This window comes from Melanotaenia boesemani, chromosome 16, assembly GCF_017639745.1.
Source record: "Melanotaenia boesemani isolate fMelBoe1 chromosome 16, fMelBoe1.pri, whole genome shotgun sequence".
NCBI classification, from domain to species: domain Eukaryota; kingdom Metazoa; phylum Chordata; class Actinopteri; order Atheriniformes; family Melanotaeniidae; genus Melanotaenia; species Melanotaenia boesemani.
This window is the reverse complement of record NC_055697.1, coordinates 1,119,976-1,131,954: the sequence shown is the minus strand read 5'-3', so window position 1 is coordinate 1,131,954 and position 11,979 is coordinate 1,119,976. Positions and strand designations below refer to the sequence as shown.

At 39.5% G+C, this 11,979-nt stretch overlaps 1 long non-coding RNA gene across 1 annotated transcript; it reads right to left on the bottom strand.

Annotated features, from left to right (window-relative positions):
* Positions 1-579: 579 nt before the first annotated feature.
* LOC121655206 lies at positions 580-854 on the bottom strand. The gene is made up of 3 exons (XR_006013096.1): positions 827-854; positions 706-728; positions 580-634 (listed from the first exon to the last, which is right to left on the bottom strand). It is a non-coding gene; the product is annotated as an uncharacterized LOC121655206 (long non-coding RNA).
* Positions 855-11,979: the final 11,125 nt, after the last annotated feature.

The following is an 11,979-nucleotide window of genomic DNA, read 5'->3' as shown; positions in this document are numbered from 1 at the left end:
ACTCTTGGCACACATTCAAGCAATTGTGGATGGGGGCTGAAGCTCTCAGAAGACCTTTTTCTAGATCTCCAAGGACAGTTTTTAAATCTGGAGACCTATAAAAATAAAACATTTGCATTTTTGGGAGGTGTGGGGATTATACAATACGACATGGGTCATCTTGGCAGAGGCATCAGAGAAAAAAAGTTTGAGCTTTGAATTGGGTAAGAAGAAATTAAACAATATCACACCAGTGACGTGCGGTCAGGAGAGACAGTGCCTCACCTGTCATGATAACTGGGTGTGCCTCTGAGCACTATAGGGTACTAAATAATAATAGTAACTTTAAAGATGAAGATGATAACATTTAAAATAAACCTGTCAGACATAATTCTCAGAGAATTTTTATTTTTGTGTTAGATAAACTACTTTAAAACACCATCAGGTGTCATGACAACTTCTACCTTAATTACAGGGTTCTGCTCTTGGACCTCACACTGAGTAATAGCAAGCACAAAGTAATAAACAATATTGAAATCCATAAAAATAAGAAAAACACAGTGATAGAAGAAGTTGTGGCTTTTTAGTTTGAACAACTTCCTTTATCACACCTGCAGCTGCTCCAACCTCATCCTCTATAACAATTATTGGTTTCCTACAAAGAATACAGATTTTCTTTAAGTGTTTTGCCTGTGTGTTTGTTACAAAAATGTACACAACACTTACTGTTGCACAGGTGCCACTTGGTCCTGAGAAGGTAGAAATAAAATGGCATCAAAGAATTCAAACTTTATTTGTTTTACCAGAACAGTACTATCTTTTGTAATGTTTGAATGAATCAACTGACCTGTAAAGACTGCTGTATAGCCACAGCCAGGTCTTCATCCATGTAGCCTCGGAAAAAAGTGGGTTATTTAAAAAAAAAAATACAGTTTCAGAAATGTTTTTTTTTTTTTTTTTTAAAGATAATGATATGAACATGGGACATACTCATCATTCCTTGATTCTTCTTTTCCTGTACTGTAGAAAGGCAAAACACAAAGAATGAAATGATTCAGTTTCAGTTAAATTTTGTTTTTCAATAAGCAATGTGTCATTAACGGATAAATATCCTGAGCAGTTATATCTTCAAATATATAATATAGTGTTGAATATTTTTGCAAAACTAATGGTCTTTATTACCACTCCAGGATATGGTCAGCCAAGTCACAAAGTGGCCTTAAGGACTGGCAGATAAGACACTTCTCCATCACTTTTGGGACCTAAGCACATTGTACCAAAAAATAAAATAATTTAAATATCCATACAATATAAAAGCACTCACACACACCATTGAAAAGGTTTGAAACCTGCCTCTTTAACTGACGGATGACTGAGCGTAAGGCTGCGTTGAAGGGGGATGATGTACAAGGGAGCCCTTGTAGAAGCTGAGCGTACAAAGCTCACGCTGTATCCCTCTGGTGGTATTGGCATTTCCTCCAAAACCTTTCCTCTGCTGCCACGGGCCAGGACAAACCCACCGCCATCCCTAAGAGCCGGGAACGCAGAGAAGAGATGCTCGCTAAAATATAAATGGTCTCCTTCATTGTGTGGGAACCACACAGTTTTTCATCCCAATCCACAAGAGGAAAAGCAGCGAGCCTCCTCTACTGTGGGCATACAACTCCACTGAGGCTCAGGTAAACAAATGAAAGTATGGGACCAAGGGGTCTCCCACTTCGTCTTTCTAACTCCAGTGCCTACTTCTCTTCGATGAGGCTGAAAATGAGGCTGGGGCTGATAAACAGTGTTGCAAGGGGGAACAGCTTGGTAGTAGCACGTTTGAGCAGGATCGATGTGGCAAGGTGTAGCAGGTGGGGTGTGGTTGGGTAGAGCTGGTGGGATGTAGCAAGGTGTAGCAGGTGGGGTGTGGTTGAGTAGAGCTGATAGGATGTAGCAAGGTGGAGCAGGTGGGGTGTGGTTGGGTAGAGCTGGTGGGATGTAGCAAGGTGTAGCAGGTGGGGTGTGGTTGAGTAGAGCTGATAGGATGTAGCAAGGTGGAGCAGGATGGATGTGGCTCAGAGTAGCAGGCAGGGTAAGGCTAGGTGGAGCAGGCAACTGCCGTGACCCAGCCGGCATTCGGGGGGCATCTGTTTGAAACGCTGGGGTGGGAGGCTGGATAACAGCAGGGAGAGGATTTACTGCACCCCTGCCAGACTGGACTGTGGTGGAGCAGATGGAAACTGCCCGATCCTGTTCAGCAGCAGAGCCGTAGTGTGCTGCAATGCTGCAGCAATTCTCGCATTTCTTCAGGACTGTTAAGAGGGCAGATGTTGTTAAAGTAAATGGCAGAATAAAACTTTAAAGTCTGGGAACAATTTGAAAAAAGTATATAGGTTACTCACACTTGTCTTTGGCTTCCTCGATCTATATTGACAATCTGCCATAAACAGTAAAACCTGGATTAGTAACAACCATCTTTCCACTCAGAGACATTGAGACAATGATACAACATGAAATTACCAAAAACCGATCCCAGGCCTCCTTGATAAGTTTGTCAAGTTATGGCAACCTCTCATACTTCTGAATTTTCTCAAGACCGGTGACTAAATGGTTTTAAGAACGTATGACTAAGTACTGCACCAGTTGCTTGTTTATATCTGAGATGCATCCAAAATGGCGCGGGGGGGTCTAGTTAGGTCACGTCTGACAGAGACTGATTACTGATATTGAACTTGATTGAAATTAACATAGCCATTGTCACAACACTTAATCAGGTTAAGAGTCCTGTTAATGTTAAGTCATGTATTAATAATTTCTTTAGAAAAAAAAAATATTTTAATTAAGAACCAAGTACACTTAAGACATGTTCTTACACTCCAATAACTTTAGTAAATCCAATAAAGATGGAGGAGCTAGGTCACTACTGCTGCTACAGTGGAGCTGGAGAGAGGAGCTGTGTTATTGTTGTGAGCCTATAAACACTGGAATTGAGGAGGAACTGGATGAAATAAAAAAACCACTAAACTTCATGTCAGGTGAGATCCCTAAAGTAGTAACACAACAAGAAAAACTATTAAATCTGATGGAAAAATGAACTAGAGAACATTAAAGACAAAAAAATAGAAAAATTAGAAAAAAGACTTGAGATCTGGAACAATATTCACAATTGAATGAAATAATTATTCAAGGACTGGAAACAAAACATAGAACATATGCCAGAGCTGATAGGGGGGAGGGACAGGATGCTCCAGTGGAAGAACTAGAAACATTTGAACAGCAAATCATAAAGTTCTTTGAGAGTAAGGACATGGCGATCCAGAGCAGTCACATCGAAGCATGTCACCCCCTTCCTAAAAGGGATGAGACAGCAAAGCCAGCTACAACTGTCCAGTTCTGGAATAGGAAACATAAAACTGAGTTACTTAAACAATCAAAAAACTTAAAGGTACTAATGTATACTTAAATGAGCACTTAACTCCCAAAAATGCAGAAATTGCCAGACATGCACATACTCTTAAAAAACAAAACAAAATCAAGGCAACATGGATGAGAAATCGTAAGGTGATTATACAACCCAATGATGGAACCAAAGTGGTGTTTATTAGAGAACTCAAAGACCTAGACAAATACAGATAAGGTGAGGTTAAGATGCTTGGTCAAACAATATGAACGAAAATGAACAAAATGAAATCAAAGACGTCTAATATAACAAAACACAACAAATATGATGTCACATAAGTCTTCAAATAAGTTAAAAATTGCACATACTAATATTTGTAGTATTAGAAATAAAATATGTGAGTTAGAAAATATAATAGCTTTAAATAAATTCCATGTGCTGGCAATTTCAGAAACTCATTTAGACTCAACATTTGATGACAGTTCTGTGGCAATAAATGGATATGATATATTTCGTAAAGATAGAAATGCAAATGGGGAGGAGTTGAAATTTTTGTTCAACGTAATATACCAGTGAAAGTAAGAACAGATCTAATGCAGAACACAGTCGAAGCCATTTGGATACAGCTTCATTTAAAACACCTCAAGCCACTACTCATCGGCTGTTACTATAGACCCCAAACTCTAAAAATGATTACTTAGAAATTATTTGTCAGATGCTGGATCTTGTCACTAACACAAACAGTGAAGTTTATTTATTGGGAGACTTTAACATTGACTGGGGTTCTTCTAACTGTCCAATGAAATCAAAACTTATGACTGTGTCTGCTGCTTGTGGTCTAACACAAATTACAAATGAACCAACTAGAGTAAGTTATAGAAGTGATGAAACCAAAGTATCTACCTGTATTAACCATATCTTCACAAACATGTCACATCTCTGCACTGACTCTTCATCCACTCCTGCAGGCTTTAGAGACCATAATTTAATAACTACAGTAAGAAAACAAAAATTCCAAGAACTGGTCCAAAGATTACGAGAAAAAGAACATTCAATAACTTTAATCTAGATAAATATATAGAAGAGACAAAAAAAGCCAACTGGTCTAACATTCCTGTAGAGAAAGACCCAGAAGAAGGAGCTCAGATGAGACAGTCCACTCTCATTTGAACCAATCAGGGAGCACTCTGAGGATCATGTTCTTTGAAGTGTTTTTAATATAATTTGGCTGCTCTGTTATGTGAGAAACTCCATAAATTCCAGGTGGACACCTCCACCACCACCTGGATTTATGACTACCTCACAAACAGACCAGTTTGTGAGACTGAAAGGTTGTGTGTCAGAGATGATGCTCAGCAGCACTGGAGCACCACAAGGGACTGTACTCTCACCATTTCTCTTCACACTGTACACCTCACACTTCCAATACAACTCTAAGTCCTGTCATCTGCAGAAATACTCTGATTACTCTTCAGTTGTGGCATTACTCACACCAGCCTCAGTCACTCTTTGTAGTGATGGACAAGAAGCCGAGTACAGAGAACTGGTCAGTCTGTTTGTGTGATGGAGCAGAAACAATCACATCATCTTACATACAAGCAAACCAAAAGAGATGATTATTGACTTCAGGTGGAACAGGAGTAAACAAAACCCTTTTTAACATTCTGGGGAAAGAGGTTTAAGTAGAGGAATACAACCTTGGAATTCAGCTGGACAACAGATTAGACTGGAAATGCAACACAGAGGCATCTAGAAAAACAGGACAGAGCAGACTCTACTTCTGGAGGAAGCAGCAGCAACAAAGTGATATCTTCTTCTAATTAATTATTATTGTTTTTATTAATAATAATAAAAAACAACTACTACAACATTCCAATTTCCCTTTAAGATTGATAAAGTATTTTAATTTCATTTTCATTTAATTTCACATGGCAGTAACTTAATGGTTAAGCTGACTTGCTGAAGTTGAAACTGAGCAACAGAATGAGGAAGAAAGAGGATTTAACTGACTTTGTTGGTCTGAGTATTTCAGAAACTGCTGATCTACTGGGATTTTCACACACAATCATCTCTTGGGTTTACACAAAATGGCTTTAAAAGGACAAAAGATCCAGTGAGCAGCAGTTGTCTGGACCAAAATGTCTTGTTGATGTCAGAGGAATGGGCAGACTTGTTGGAGATGATAGGAAGGAAGTCATGCAAGCCCTGGTTCCAATCAAGGTCTGCAGAACAGCATTTCTGGAAACACATGTCCAAATGGGCTACAGCAGCAGAAGACCACACCAAGTGCCTCCTGCCAGCTAAGAACAGTAAACTGAGGCTACAATTTTACACAGACACACCAAAATTGGACAATAGAAGATGGAGAAACCTTGCTGGTCTGATGAGTCTCTATTTCAGCTCCACATTCAGATGGTAGGATCAGAATTTGGTGGAAACATCATGAAACCATGAATCCATCCTGCCTTGTATCAATGCCTCAGCCTGCTAGGGGTGTAAAGGTGTGGGATATTTTCTTGGCCCACCTATATACCTTTGACACCAAGAAATAAGGTAGGTCTGAAGGAAAATGTGGGACCAACCTGGTACTAGCAAGGTGGACCTGATTAAGTTACCAATGGGTGTATACAGTAGAGAATGATTAATCAAATGGTTTACTATTAGCCTAGAGCAGTGGTTCTCAAACACAGGGGATGGGCTCCCCAGAGTTACACCTGGGGGGACGTAGCAGTCTAAATACAATTTACAGTTTTTGCACTCCTAGAAAAATATGGACAAATTTGTGAAAGTACCAGTAGCCAAATGATCATGAATTAAAAGGCATTTCAACTATAAAAAAAGACAATATAATATGATGAGGAATATCTTGCCCTCAGCTTGACCAGATGTCTGCAAGCCTCACAGGACACCTTGTGGTGGAGATGTGAACCGCAGCAACATGATCAGTTATCTTCCTTAGCTTCAGTGTAGCCGAGTGAGTCCACAGTTAACGAGGAAATTAAGCATGTACTGCGTGAATTGACCATGCGTTTATGAAAAACTTGTAAATATTATGATTACAGGCAAACTGAGTGTTCTTTACTTCATCATAATTATTGTAGATATAATGTATATGTGAATCAGTGCCTTTTATGGTATTTTGTAAGCAAGAAAAGTAGAAAAAGTAGTTAACTGCTATGCCTATTTATATTTGATTTAATTGTAGATTATTATCTTTAGTTTAATCCTTCAAGGAACTGTGTGAAGCTTTATTAATTTGGTTTCAATATGTGTTCTCTTTGCAGACCACACACACACCTACTTTCACGCTCTTTCACAATCAGGAAAAAAAAAAAAGTTATGCCACCCTTTGAACAAACTCCCCTGTTCATCCTCTGGGCTCCTACATAGAAGCTTTTCGGCTGAGTGACTGAAAATCACTGGATGTGTAAGAGCAGGTGGGTGTTGTCAGACACTGCAACAAACAAAGACTGAGGGACTCACCAGCACAGATAGTCAAGGAGGAACTGGGACAGATGGATATTCTGGTAAACTGACAAAGACACCTGGAGTCCAAAGCTGCTGCATTGCAGAGTGAAGCTACAAGTGTTATTTGCTGCGTGTTACATGCTGCATGTGAGAGAGAGAAAGTAAGAGATAGAAAAGAGTTTGGAGATTCTTTAATGCTGATAGTGACACATTTATAAGCAAGTTTCTCCTTGTGAGTTAGAAAGAGTGAGAGGAAAACAGGACAGTAGGTTTAGTATATTACACAGCCTGTGTGGGTTTATTTATCTATTGTATGTATGCTGTGGAAATCCCCAAACTGGTTGGTGGACATCAGCAGTGAGGTATGCCGTCAAGCTGAAAAAGGAGTCCTATTGGGACTCTGGAGTCACCTGATGGGTATCGGCAGGCTAAGCGGAATGCGGCTTCGGCGGTCACTAACGCAAAAACTTGGACATGGGAGGAAGTTTGGAGAGGCCATGGAGAATGACTTCCTGTACATCTTCAAGGAGATTCTGGTCCACCATCTGGTGGTTTAGGAGGTGGAAGTAGTGCCCCATCAACACTGTGTACAGTGGGGATGGGGGGCTGCTGACCTCGACTTATGGTTCGGTGGAAGGAATACTTCGAAGACCTCCTCAATCCTAGCAACAGTCAGGGGACCCTGTCATGGGCTCTCCTATCTCTGGGGCTGAGGTTACTGAGGAGGTTAAAAAGCACCGCATGGCAGGGCCCCGGGGGTAGATTAGGTCCATCCGGAGTTCCTTAAGGCTCTGGATGCTGTAGGGCTGTCTTGGCTGACACACCTCTGCAGCATTGCATGAACATCGGGGACAGTTCCCCTGGACTGGCAGACTGGGGTGGTGGTCCCCCTCTTGAAAAAGGGGGACCGGAGGGTGTGCTCCAACTACAGGGTGATCCCACTCCTCAGCCTCCCTGGTAACGTTTATTCAGATGTGCTGGAGAGGAGGGTCCGACGGACAGTCAAACCTCGGGTTGAGGAGGAGCAGTGTGGTTTTCGTCCTGGTCGTGGAACAGTGGACCAGCTCTACACTCTGTTCAGGTTCTTGGAGGGGGCGTGGGAGTTCGCTCAATTCTACATGTGCTTTGTGGACTTCGAGAAGGCGTTCGACCATGTCCCCCAGGGACTCCTGTGGGGAATACTCCGGGATTATGGAGTGCCGGACCCCCTTGTGTGAAAAAGTAGATAACTTTTTGTTGTTGTTAGATTGTAATAAACAGTGGTAAAGATTATGGAAGAAGGCAACAGATTTCCAAACTTAAAATCTTACAATTGATATTCAGCAACTCTCCCTTCTGGCCTCACAGAAAGCAATGCATAGAACATCTTCACAGACTATTAGTCAGGTATTTTTCACCCTTCTTTTGTCTTTATCCTGAAATGGTAATAAATTCAGCAACAAATGTGGCCTAAGAATGATTAATATTTTATATTCAAAGTGATATTGTACTAATTGGGGTACTGAATTCTTCCCAAAACCAAGCACTGCAAAGCTAAACCTTCAACACAAGAAGAACCACAGAGCGGTATTCAAGGTATACAATTTTCCTTTGCAAAGGAGTGTACGCACCACACAAGTATGATAGACACACTGAATTGTTTTACACATCACAAAACATTATAAGTCCTTCCCTCGAACATGAACATCACTTTCTATTCCTTCAGACTCAAGCATATGCCCAGCACATATGAACACTAAGTACATTTTCTAAATGTTGATACCTAAACCATAATGATTAAAACACAATGACTGATGCAAAAGCAGCGAAACTGGTAACTCAACTGAGTAAACTGGTCACTCAACTGGTAATCTGGTCACTTAACTGGGTAATCTGGTCACTCAACTGGTAAACTGGTCACTCAACTGGGTAAACTGGTCACTCAACTGGGTAAACTGGTGGAGCTGCTGATCCATGATGAAAACCAAAGTTGCTGAGGACGTGGATGTGGCATCAGCCTCAGTGACCATTAAAGATGGCCCTTTAGGGAAATTAAAACAACATTTTTGGTCTAAATTATTCATCTCAGAATTATCTGTAGTGCAATGTGTGACCACAAAGTCAGTTTTGTTGTTAACTCACCAGGTAAACCAGCAGGCTTACTGGAGGATGACAGATTGCTCTGCAAAGGATGAAGATAAATCTAAGATGGAATAAAAACAAAAACAAAAGCATCAATGTTATATGTCATACTAGAATAATATAAAACTCCTACTCCAGTGTGTTTTTACTTGTAATAAGAAAAAGAAATCTGTCAGTGTAACAACTGAAAGTTACTTGAGAACTATTTAAATGATATGCATTTTGCCAAAAACATCAAGTCCCCTGTCATATGATTGCATCTTATAGTTAATGTGTTAATTTATCCCTAAAAGATCAAGGGTGTGTCCCAATTCAGGGTCTGCACACTTTGAAGTGCAGATTCGTCGGCTACATACGTCAAGCACTTCAAGCACTGTCACATTTCAAAGGAGCCTCCAAATCCACCCCATAAATCCACACTTCGTTTGGCCTCAAACAAAGGCTGCTGGTGATGCATCCTTCGCAGCCTCTTTTCTCCCAGATTTCATTGCGCACAAGATGGTGGCGAATGACCAACCACACTCAGAAGAGTACTTTTTTTTTAGAAACTACACTTTGAAACAAAACGTGACAAAACCAAGTACATTAAAAACATGTTTGTTAAATGGTGTACAAATTCTGTAATATTTAATATTTGTGGATTTTTTAAGGGTTAATGACGAGTCTAGAGGTGGTTTTTTAACATTACTCGGTCAGTGTTAAATTTCACTAAAGTGTCTTATGATGCAAACAGTAACTTCAGAGGTTTAACTGATTCAACGTCCTACGTTGCTGCAATGGGAAATTCTCGTTGGCTAGGTAGGCTGTCCCATTTCACTAAAGTTAAGCGGACTTTGAAGTGTGCAGACTATGTAGGACATCTAGTAGCCTTAGTAATCTGCACACTTCGAAGTGTGCAGATTCCTTTTTTTTTAAATTAAAAAACTAAATAAAAAAAAAAAAAAGTGTGCAGATTCTGATATAAATTTTTACACTGACAGTTTTTTCCTCATCTGATGCTATAGTCTCTGCTAAGCCTGAGAAGGTGGTCTGTGCCTGGACTGATTACAGTGCTCCTGGGTTTATTTTAATATAACTTATGAGCATAATAATGTAAAAAGACTGTTAATGTTATTCACATAATGACTATCTTGTGCAACAAACAAGATATCTGAGTCTATAATTCGTTAACACAATTCTGTGTATTGATGATGTCTCTATGCTAGCTCGTCTTATAACCAAGTAAACTAAGGCAGTGTCTTTAATTAGCTAAACATTTGTTGAAGTTGTTTTTGAAGGAAAAAACATTTTTGTAGAAAGTGACCCAGAATCAAAGTTAAGGCTCTGTATTCCACAAACACAAAAACTTTAGCTTTAATAGTAGACTAACTAGCCTACCAGTTAAAAGCATCCCCCTTGTTATTAACTAGCTAGCTAATTAGTAGATAATTAGCTTTTATAGGCTATACTCCACCAGTTGGATCAAAATGTCAGACATTTAGGGACTTTTCTGACTAGAGAAAACTCATCTATGTCTCACCATTTTTTTTCTCCTTATTTCTTTTCTCCTTGTATTTCCCGACCCTGGAGAAATCCTTTTTGCTATATTGTTTTGTTCGTCCACCTCCTCTTTAATCGGTTCAATCTGTTTGGTTGCACACATTAACTGTAGAGTGTACAGCATAGCGGAGAGACACTAGATTCACTATACCAGCAGCTATCTGCTTACGTAATGCTGTGTTTCTTAAATAATTTAAATTTAATATTTTTTCAAATGCAGATTTGAATCAGTAATTCTAACAGATAATGAATTCACCTGTTAAAATGCTGGGATAGGCTCCAGGTTACTGGGCTAAGCAGTACAGATCTTTGAATCATCACTGACACAAGTAAATATTATTAATGAAAAAGAAAATTTAATAACTACTTATAAAAACCTAACAGCTCTTGGGGGCCCCCTAGTGGTGTCGGGCCCTGAGCAGGTGCTCAGTTCGCTAATGCCTTGGGCCGGCTCTGATCAATGGCATCAAAAATAAGTGCAGGCATGGCTACTCTGGGCTTCCTTATAACTGAAAGGTCTGATTACTTTTGAGGTAATAAAAAAGTTCACACAAACAAACAAGACACAAACAAGTTAATTTAGTAATTTTTATGTTTTTTTTTTACATAAAGAAACTTTATTAGCATATACTGTATATACATCTCTGGATATAATAGTTATATAATATCAAGCTAATAGCAAACTAAGATATACTGCTCTTCAATTTTTCAAAACACAACTGTTTTTGATAATACTCTATATTATATCTCCTGCTTGTTTCAAAATACCACAGGGTTTTACAGGGTTATGAATTATAAATAAATATTTTGTGTATCACTGTCATTCACAATAAGTTTATATATAATAACTCCATACTGTATATTGTATGGACTGAGGATAAATACGATTGGATGTCTGCATCTGTTTGTGCAAATCGCTGTCTATGCACCAACTAAAATTTCTCATTCCTTACGACTAAGCATGGAGTTTTATCTGAACTCCCTATGATCGTTTCATTTAGTGGAAGAGAAAAGACTAAATGGTCTTTCATTAATTTTGTTGAAGACACGATTAAACCACAATTCCTGTCACAAAGCACAACATAAAATAATTGATTATTAAACTGTGACTTTCAACAAGGTGCATCTGAGCTGTCAGCCTTACTTGAACCCAGTTCACACTACGAGATTTTAAACCCGCTTTTCACTTTGCAGAGGTGTTAGGGCTGTTACATACTTGGCAAGAACTTTTTTCTTGTTCTTGAGGCCACAAGAGCAAAAAGATGTAATTTTGCTCTTGCAGACATGAATGGGAACAGTTCTCGACACGTCGGCCGAGCACAACTTTCTTCTGGTGGAGCTCCAAGAAATATTGCGTGATTGGTCGGACATTTGAGGTGGGCGTGGTTAATGCGAAATAAAGCAGAAGTTTTGGCATCTGCACTTCCCCTGATGCAAGGTTGAACGGATAGTTTTAATGAACAGCTGGTTGAGGTGGCGAGAAAGTACGT